The sequence below is a fragment of the Rhynchophorus ferrugineus genome, unplaced genomic scaffold, assembly GCF_030347505.1.
Source record: "Rhynchophorus ferrugineus isolate W39M unplaced genomic scaffold, kcgeb_rfMv2 rfM4, whole genome shotgun sequence".
NCBI classification, from domain to species: domain Eukaryota; kingdom Metazoa; phylum Arthropoda; class Insecta; order Coleoptera; family Curculionidae; genus Rhynchophorus; species Rhynchophorus ferrugineus.
Window position 1 is genome coordinate 24,140,475 of NW_027472583.1, and position 8,791 is coordinate 24,149,265.

Here is an 8,791-nt window from a genome sequence, read left to right on the forward strand (position 1 = left end):
AATCATATAAACGAATAAATATGTAGTAGCTCCTTGTTAAATAAATCGGGGACTGTTCTGTCAACATGAATAGTTTACCGATTATTTAAAAGTCACAGTTAAGCTGCTGCACACCAATCGCACATAGCTAATGTAAATTAGACGATCATCTTGAACAGACATAATTTAAAAAATTGCCTCATCACCTCATCAACCATGTATAACAGAGACCTCCTCTACTGCGAATAGCTGGTAATAGACAAATTATGACAAATTCTAATATTATATGGAGAATATGACAAAAGAAAAAGAAAAAAAAAATGAAGATTCCGCATTGTTGCCGATCTGGATGACTGGTGGTGGCTTTCGTGCTTGACATTTTCGTAGTGGATCTACTTTTCCTAGTCAGTCACTATACGCCATAGAAAATTATTTTTGTTTTTGCTTGGCAAGTAATAAAACCGCGATGTTAAAAATCGTTCAAAATAGCATTATAAATCAGTACATGCCGGCTTGAGTGGCCGGCAGTGATCAACGCGAGTGTACGAATCCTGCTGGGGCATGGATATATTTTGAATTTGTTATTGTAATTGTAAATATCTTTGTAGGAAGGAGTGGGAAATCCGACAAGGAATAACCATTCCAGTTGCTCAACTAAACAGGCTGGATAAGACCGGATGTCTTCTGGGATGGTCTCTAAGTTGGTCGTTGGCCAGTTTTTAAAATTAATGCCGGAGCCCACATTAAATAGTAGGTCTAGTCTAGAAATGTCTCTTTGGTACAAAGGAGACTCTAAAATATAACAAAAAAATCAATTTATGTCGTAGATATTTTCCCTCCTTTCGGAACGTTTTGATTCATCCACTATTAACCTGTTTAAAGGCTCTCTAACAGCTTAATTTGCGCTTCTGTTCGATATGTCTTGGAATTGTTCAAACTTTTCTGATCGTCTAAGTCAAAATTTACAACTAAAAATTAATTAGAACGAAAAAATTAGCATGTCTATAATTTGTTTCCTTTTTCATTCCCTGCCTTGCAAATCTGTCTAAGAATAATAAGCCATTGTATTATCCAACACACGGTGTAGAATATACACGCAATAACGTAGTATGTACAGCAGGGTGGGCACTATTTCCATCCCTCTACGTGAATATGTTGCTGTGACCGGAAACGTCTCACCTCTTGAGCCACCGGTGCAGTTGTCCTCCTATTTCACTTAGCACCAATGTCAGCTCGTTTGTGTGTTGGTCAAGTCTCCTCTGATACTCTATGCTATGTTGATATCTCACTGCTTCACTGTTCAAATATCTAGATCTAGATACATGTATCTAGTTGTGTTGTTGTCCATACTTTAAGGAATATTCAGTATGTTCCTTAAACCTTTGCTAAATAATTGAAATTTTTTTATTATAGCAATATTGCTATTGCAACTATGATCCATAGTTGACTGACGTATTATTGACTCATTTGGTTCTTATTAGTAAAGTGGGAGTTTGCTGTTGAATATTCTGGTAAATGGTATTTTATGTTTATTTCTCTTGTAGGATGTTTTTCTTATTTCATTTTATCGACGGACTGGTCTATCTTATCAGTGTGCAGGTAACATGAGTAGATCTGTCTTGGTTTGTCTTTATCATCCACTAGTTAAATCATTTTTATATTTTATTTAGACAAGATTGGAGGTGGAACAAAGCAGCCTAGATCGCAGTCGCCTCACTAGCTGGAAATTCCGCAGTGTAAATCAGGTAAACCACCGGTCCCAGTATACTGTCCGGTGGTACTACCGAGCCTATTTCGTGCAAAGCAGAAATTTCGCAAAGCAGAATATTCGTCATTACACTTAACCATGAAGCTCCTTCGATTTAGTGAGGCCGAGAGTATGTGGTAATATGTATATGGAAGAGTTTCTTTAAGTTTGTATGCTAGATTTCATTCCAGACTTTGTTAATAGTTAGACTTGTGTTTAAAAAGACAACAAAGAAATATAGTCAATTTTCCAGGCATCTACTGATAATGCCAATAGTTCAATGTACTTGTTCGTTTGTTACATGATCATCTTGGAATCCACACAGGTGACTGGGGATTGTTGTTTAGGTGCTTCATTCGGTTTAGAATTATTTTTTCCATTAGTTTACCAATTAATGCTCGACTGTTGGTTTGTTTGGCTTGGGCACCATTACGACTTGGACAATCTTCTTAGGAAATGTTCGCGTTTAAAGCAGGCATCGAAAATTTTTAATAGACTCACGAATATTTTGTGTTGTAGTGTTTTTCAAGAGTTACATTAACAAGATTGGAATCTGGTGCATTCCCTTCCTTGAGAGTTCCTATTTCTCTCAGAAACTCTTTAGCATGTACGCTCTTCAATGATAACTACATTTGCATAGGGAATTTATGGTTCCCTCTATTTCGGGTATGTGTCCCAGGTCAAACTTCGAGAATGGTTGAAGTACTTTACATGATAGTTAACAAAGTTACTGGCTTTCCCTTTATTTGATCTTGCCCACCCTCCTATATTGTCTCTAATAAGACACTAGATTACTTCAAATTAATTATCGAAAGGGATAAATTTAAAAAATGCAATTTGGACTAAAGCTAAAATGAAAAACTTTTATTTTATATAGAAGATTTTGCATACTATTAGTAACTTGTTTAACACTTTCTTACATTGACACTTCGCATTTTTATAATAGATATAGCTTCCACCACCACCACCACCATGAATCGACCACTTCCATATCTGTAGTTCTTGCTGTAAAAGCGATGAATAAGTATGAACTAATAAGGGCCAAAATCTATATAAAACAGTAAGTATACATAAGATGAGACTTTTTTAAAATAATCGAATAAATATAAAAAAAAACGATGGCGACTTAACAGGTGAATTGAAAAGTCCCCGGCGTACCATAGTAAAACACAATTATTTGGCAAAATTAGTTTCTTTTAATCAATATAATTTTCTTCAAGCCAAGTGACACTGATTATAGCGACCCTCCAACTTTTCGATGTCATTTTTGTAGTACGATTTGTTCTTTGCTTCAAAACAGGCCTCAGTTTCGTCGATCTCCTCTTCATTCGACGTACATTTCTTCCCAGCGAGCATTCTTTTGAGATCTGAGACAAGGAAATAGTCGTTGGGGGGGGGGGGTGCAGATCTGGAGAATACGGTGGATGGGGAATGCATTGTTTTGGTCAATCAGCATCTTCTTTTCTTCAAATGCGGCCGTTTTTCGGCTATATCGTCCTTCAAACGGTCCAATAACTCTATGTAATAGTCGCTGTAGATGATCCTTCCTCTTTCAAGGTAGTCCATGAAAATTATTCCATACGCATCCCAAAATACAGACGTCCTAACCTTGCCAGCCGACTGCTGCATTTTTTCACGCTTTGGAGCGGGTTCATCATATGCAGTCCATTCGGATTGGACTTCGGGGTGAAACGATTGAGCCACGTTACATCTATTGTTACATATCGACGCAAAAACTCGGCTTTATTACGCTTGATCATCTTCAAACACTGCTTCGAATCATCAAGTCGTTCTAGTTATTCGTTAAAAGTGGCCTAGCGCGACACCCACTTTGCTCAGAGCTTTCCCATACCTAAATATTCGTGAATGATATAATGTGCACGTTCAGTTGATATCTTTAGAGTGTCTGCTAGTTCATTCAGTTGCAACAAAAGTTGCTTCATTGAAAATGCCATAATTTACAAACTAATGATCCGACAGCTGTCAAATATATATCCGCAACTTTCAAGGGTTAGGGTTAACTAAAAACATATGAATTTAGTTCCAGTAAAGCCATCTATGTGTCAGACCGGTGACTTTTCAATTGACCTGTTATATGACGATCCATTATTAGAATAAATAATTATAACTTCCATTATGTACTTATTTCGACAATATGTATATGGCGGGTCAAACGCCATATATATGAGTTTGTATATACGTAAATGCAGATTTAAAATATGGCGGTAATAGTGCAGTGCGGCGGAAATAACCTTTTATTGCATGAAAATTTAACGCCGTCTGGTCCAAGATATTTCAGCCACAAAGACGTGAGCCCGTGAAAATTTCCCGTACCGTTCCAGCCATCTGAATTCCAGCGCGATGTAAGAAATGCAATCTGGTGGAGGCGAGTGGTAAAAATCCGTTGATGGAGCCATACGTGTACAAGCTGATTTGTGTTGCGTTCGTAATGGGGTGAAATTTCACGATGAACGCTTAATATTTCCTGCCAAGTTATGACGATTTCGTGATCGGACATTTAAACGCGCACCAGCTTTTCAGCTTCAGAGACGCGTACGTGGTGATGTAGTTTATTGTAACTCGTAGGATTGTTGAAAGGCATTACCACTATTGAAGATGTTATTAAAGTTATATTATGAAGCCTATAAATAATTTTAAAAAATTCTTTTTGTAAATTTATTGATAAAGAATCGGCACAATCTATTATATTCCATGTGTTGTTTCGTTTATTATTTGGTTACGTTCTCCATTTTCAGCAAGCGAATCCATCGCTTTTTGACGTCCTGATCAATTTTTTACTCTAGGAATAAACACCCACATTTTTCCGAGTAGAACAAACAACAGTCGGAAGAAACAATGCCAGATGAACACGGAAGAAGGCTTAGTTCAAAACCACTTTCTCATGTTAGCTCTACATTTTATTTATGTTACTGTTTGTGCACAAGGCTTTACCTAAACGTATCAATTTCAATTTATATCGATTTTTATATTATTTATATCGATCTTTCATATTGATTTAGTTTGATTTGACCTCTTTATTATTCGTCTTTATACAATTTTGGCCCAAATTAACATTTCTGTTTTGGATGTCATGTTTGTCGTCCTTCGGCTTTTGAAACAATTTCTGGGGGCTGATTTTATTGAAGTCAGCGTAACCATGTGCTTTTAGGAGCAACCCTTGAATTTGGATCGGCAGCTAATTTTTTCATTTTATTTCAATAAAAAAATTAAAAAGTAATATAGAAGTTTGCAGCAAATGATGCTTAGTTTTTTAAATTCGACTAGAGAAAAATAAGTGCACATTCAAATTTGATATAGTATTGTCTGTTGTGGTCCATTGATATATTTTTTACAGATATTCTGTTATTGTTTATTTGATAAATTCCTATTTCAAGTAATATAGTTAATTTAATATAGTTACAATAATCATATAGATGTTATATAAATAAATAATATAAAAATATAAACATATTCCGCATCCTAGAAATTTGATGGTAGGTTCAATGTAGCCAAAGTATCATGAAGAACATATTCTTTCATAGTTAACTTGTTTGTTCGTTAGTTTTTCGCTGATTATAGTTTATCAGCTAACTATTCTCTAATGCAAATACTGATTCCAATTACCTTGGCGATATTGAGAAGTTATATCATCCAAAAACGAATTAATAATAAAAGCATGTATTACCGATGGATCATAACTATTTATTAATAAGTCCAATCGACATATGGATCATTAATAAAATAAATGGAAGTAGAGTTGAAAACTGCACCAATTATTAGAACTGACAATTAACAGGAGGATTCACTTATCTCGGATGAGGCTCTTAAAAAGGTGCAAGAAATCGATAATGGAATTAGGTCGCCCCAAAAACATTTTCTATATATACAAAAGAAGTAGTTTGAAAAGTGCGATAATGAATACAATGCTATTGTCAAACTATCTCTCAAAAAAATGGGGTTATTAAGTGCTAAATTAAAAAGTTGTATTGCTGGATTCTTGATAAAAAACTAAAATTGTCCATATAGAGAGACACAGTAAAGATAAAAACATGATATAGCGTAAAATATATAATAACATGCAAAAACAAATTCAATTCTGCATGAGAATTATTTAGTAAAATGAAACGTGGTAATATGAATCTGTTTAACGAGCCAAAAAAATGGTAACCACATTGTATAATTAAATACTGTCTGACGAACCCCCTTCTAACCTACCGCAACAAATATGACGTGCTTATCAATTTTAAAATGGAGTTTAATTTTCTCATTTGTTCTGGTCCGATTCGTCTACGTTAAAACGAGAGAAAAAAACGATTATAAATTAACGAAAGAATAACAAGGGAGGCAGAAACAGATCGAAATTGAGTCTGCTAATGGCAACTTTTCGAGAAAATTACGAGGCTGTTCGTTAATTTTCGCCAGGAGGGAGAAAAAGGGCTTTTCAGGGTTGAAGCTTTCGCCAATTATAATTTGATATGTTTTTTTTTCTCAAAGTGCGGTCAATTCGGTTGATTCCATCCAGTTTCTTTATTGATAACGTTCGAATTCATAGGCGATTTCTGTTTAATATAATTGAGTTCCTCATTAATTAGTTTCAGGCTTGAGACTCAAAAATATTCGTTATTAATCTCAAGTATACACATTTATTGGTTAAGACCGGCAAACTATCAACATCATGCGCAAAACCTTTAGGTGTAGATGAGATCAGAAGTTTTATTAAATAGATGACCGACTATATATTACTGAGACCATAAATATAGCTTACTATTAGTTGTAGTGTGTTTGAATAGTGTAACTTAAGAAAAATGGCCAAAAATCCCTGAGGGCCAATCACAAAATATTCGAATATATTCAAATACAAACTTGTACACTTCCCATCTTTGGATATTTCCCCAATATAACACTACAGGATTTATTCAATAAGGCATATAACATGTCGAGTTGAAGTTCCGTCTCTATGATAATTTTTAACATATTGGTCGATTCATATCTTGAATTTAAAAATGAGAAGCTATTCAAAAGATGGAAGATGGTTTCTGTTTTCAAGAAACGAAATTTCCAAAGTAAGTTCCAAAGCATAGTAGCGACAACATATTTACGAATATATAAATATCACCATTACCAACCACCAATACCATCCATCATTTAACCTAAAAAAAGGACATAAGAAATATAATAATACACCTATAAAATTTAAGCAGCTGCTGAAGACATCGGATCTTAATATTATGTAATATAATATTTTATCAGCATGTTAGTAATATATAATTGTTAAACATTAATATTTTAATAATAATATAGTATAATAACAATTTATTCATTTGTTTAAAAATGGTGGAATGAAATATATTCATTTAAAATTTCAAACACGTATAAAATAAATCAACCCATACATTCTTTTTCTCGATAAGTCCTTACCGCTAAAATTTGATCAAGTAAAAATATCTTCGGATACCTTTTGGTTCCTTTTTTCCTTTTTGAATTTGGTTGAGGCTCGCTTATCCTCAATCGACAACAAAGAAAAGCCTTCGGTTGTCGATGTAAACTAAATGAAAAGGATGGAAAAAGGAACCGTATGCTCCCAAATAACAAACTTACCTTAAATTTCAATATAAATGTGAAAGTTTACCGAGTATGAATCGTATATCAAGAAATGCTAAAGAATACATTTTAAGCCGAAATTATTATTAATATTAAAATCTGTTTCTCTTGATTTTTATCTTATGCAGACTCATTTGTATTGTATAATGGTATATTTATGTTATCTAAGATAAATTGTAATATGGAAATTCATATTTTAGTAATAAATGCCTTATTATTTCTATGACTTATGTCTTCTGGGAGGTGGTCTTCTTCTTTAGTGACAATAAATTAATGCACCCGCTGTATATATATATATATATAAATATAGAGAGAGAAATATATATTATATTATATATTTAAATTAATGGAACTATCAAAGTTCAAATTGATATAATATTTTGGAAGAGTCGGCAGATGATTCTTCTTGAATATATCTTTCGATACAGCGGACTAAAAATCAAGAGAAACAGATTTTAATATTAATAATAATTTCGGCTTTTTTATTAACTTAATGAATTACTGTCCAATTTCTATCACTGTATTATATATATATATATATATATATATATATATATATATATATATATATATATATATATATATATATATATATATATATATATATATATATATAGTATTTGTTATAGTGAATTAATTATGAAGTTAACGTTGTTTCACATAAAATATTCTCTAGGTTGCAGGTATTGTTTATAATATTCACTAATATCATTTGGTATATAATCAAAAAGAGGTCTTCAAAGTTCATTATCGAAAGATATCACAGCTGAACTAGCTAAAGTTTATATAAAATTTACTCATGTGTGCATAATTGTTTATTGTTGGTAAATAACAATCATACCACAGTAGTAAAATATGTGGTCTATATCAATTTATGTGTAATAATAACTTTTTATGAAGCATTATAATACACCCAAGATAAAATATTGAAGAAATTTGGTGTAATGGGGGTAGAGAAACGTCAAATTCATTATTTAATTTAAAAAAGTTTACTTAAAAATAATACTGAATTTCTTATCTTTTGTGAACTACGGACCCAAACGATAAACAAAGAATGAAACAATAAATAAATAATTATTACAATCTAAAGGCATGAATCTCAGATATAAGTGACATAAAAAACAAACAGTATTTTTACTAGATATTTATTAATATTTAAAGAATGCATAACAGAAAATAAAATAAATAATCAAAAAGATTACGGGTTGATAAAGTGGAGTGTTTAAAACAAATTAATTTTCGTTTTTGAAAAAATGCTGATGGTAGTTTAACCGGAACTATAGTACGTCCAATAAAACAGCCAATGCGCGCCTTCAAAAATGATGAAAGAATTTTTAAGAAAGTATCAACATGGTCCTCCAGTATCAAACCAAATTATATTTTATAGGCTGATTACATATTCTGAGGCATCAAACAGCTTTCTACCTTTCTTAGCATGGATAAAATAAGAATGAATGATCAGTT